The sequence below is a fragment of the Gobio gobio genome (genome assembly GCF_949357685.1).
Source record: "Gobio gobio genome assembly, chromosome: 12".
Lineage (NCBI taxonomy): Eukaryota > Metazoa > Chordata > Actinopteri > Cypriniformes > Gobionidae > Gobio > Gobio gobio.
In genome coordinates this window covers 3,354,034-3,356,658 of record NC_137105.1, presented here as the reverse complement: position 1 = coordinate 3,356,658, position 2,625 = coordinate 3,354,034, and positions in this window count along the sequence as shown.

The window sequence follows — 2,625 nt, the reverse complement described above, 5'->3', positions numbered from 1 at the left end:
CACAATATTACTCTGAAAAAGTAATTAATTAATTAATCACTTATTTATTATAATAAATTATATTTATTATATAATAAATATTTTAATATAATGCATTTATTATAAAAAAGTAATCATAAAAAAACATCACAGGACAAGTGAAATTCCATTCAAATAAATCTGAATGTCCAATAGGAGTCTAAGAATCCAATAAGATCCTACAGGATAAACTGAAATTCCAATAGGATTTTTTGACAAGGGTATAATCATGACGTCACTAAATACAGGAGCCCACGTGGAGTCATTTGGCATTGGTGTTGACGTCGCCGACGAGCAAGCACTTTTAGCCAATCAGCGATCAGCAGGCAGACGTGCTCTTTATAAACAGGCCTACAGTGAATGAATGAATTGAAATATGGGACTATATGACTCCTGTCCATCATCATGTGCACACTGATCAGGACATCTGCGACTTTTAAACCGTCTAGACTGCACTCTACTCGTCCACGACAGCTGCTGAAAGAGGTTTGAAGAAGTGATTGATCAGTTTTGATTGTGTTAAGTGCGTTATGTTCTATGAATATGCACTTAAAAAAGACGTAGGGGAGAGCGAGGCACAACCTCAGTTTTTCCACATTAATTTCCCACATGTCTAGTACAATTATGTGGTTTTGTTTCATTAATACAGTGTATACTTTTTTCTTGATTTACTCCGAAAGAATGGAAGTGAAATGTGACAACATGCCCCATAGATGGGGTACATTGTAACATGACAGATTAAAATGTTATCTGATACTATCAAAATAGTAAAATATTTTGTCATTAAATACTATTATTAACTTTTTTTAATAAAATAATGGCATTTTTAATCATTCAAAATATACAAATTTTTAACTTTGACAACTAACACACTGCTAAACACAGCTATCATAGTTAAAAACATAATAATTATTAATGATTTCTGAACATTGACTCTCTGTCATTATTCACATTTTTCTCATGGTTTCTCAATAGAATTCACAAAAGTAGAATATAATATCATTAAAGAACGATCTCAACTGTTAATAACAGATTATAAGATTACAATAATATCAGATTTGTCTTATTTTAAATAAACACAAAAAAAACAGAGATGAAAAATAAACTTAAAGCTGTTGTCCGTAACTGATTTTGTGTTCAAGATTTACAAAAATGATATAATGAGAATGTACAGCATGATTTCATTTTCCAAACCGTGTTTTTGTCTTACCCTGAATCATTATGGTACATTTATAATAAGTGTTTATATTGGGGTTATTTCACACCGGTCTGGTAGGAAGCGCTGCGGAGGAGCGTGACTCGCCATAAACATAAACAGAGAGAAGTAGTTCCGGCTGCAATGTTCTTCCGCAAGACGCATACAGTTCTGTTTATTAACAGCTAGAGCGCAAAAAGGCACGGTAAGTAAGATTTAAGTAAGAAATGTACTTTTGCTTTGGTTAAATAAATTAGATTTTTACATTTTGGTGCAATTTTTTCTCTAAATAATGTTGATATGGCAACTAGTAAATACACAAAGTTTCGTTATCCTGGCATGTGTGGAAAGTTTTAAACCGTGCGTGTTACAACTGGGTGACCACCATCAAACCAAATGTGGGACGATTACTAAGTTTGTGTGGGACCGACAATAAAACATAACCTGAAATTGTAACATAGGCCTAATGTCTATTAAATTAATAAAAACATTTGTATTCTGCCTTTCAGCTGAAAAAAAAAAAATACTTCGTTCTTTAGTCCCTTCCAGAAAACCCCATCAGATCTGACCAAGTCCAATTAAAATCCAACAAAATAAATAATGAAGAAATAAAATATAAAACAACATGAAATTAGTTCATTGACAGTCTTATATTAGCAATATTATATGTTACGAATATAACCAATTTACCAAAGTATCCATTCGTTTTCTGACAGGGAACCCATGAACGAATCCCCACTTCAAATTTTTATTGACAGCCGTCACAACCTACTAGTGACCGTGTTTACTCTTTTCTTTTCAACCATTGGATAGGATTTAAAAAACGGCTGTTGTATTTAAGGCGGGATTTTACTTCTGACGAAGCGCTAAATAAATAAAATGCTTTCTTGTATATTTGTATACTGTATATTGTATATAATGTATATTTTCTTATGATAATTAAAAACCAACAGACTGATGAGAATGCGGGACATTTTCTCAATATGCGACGTGCGGGACAAGGGCACCTTGGGTATAATATATATTATTATAAATAATAATAATAATGTTCCACGCGCCTCAATCTATGCAGAGCTTTTCAGAAAGTCAGCCGCGCACCATTAATCTATTTCAGATATGAGATTAATGCAATGTTTCTGCTCAACTTACTCTATTGTGACCTCACGCAGTTATTATATATAATAACGGACGCATAAATGTATAATGAGCCGACATCGTATAGCCTACGGTAAATTATCACGCAATATTGACGGATCGGCAGAGAATCGTCATTAAGAAATGATGGTTCTATTCTATCTAAAGAAATATGAGGTAAATGTGTAAATACATATTTCTCCAAATGTGGACTAAACGCTTTAGCCCTTGTGTACTGAAGCACTGTGATCAAAAATAAAAGAGAGCAAACGCGATTG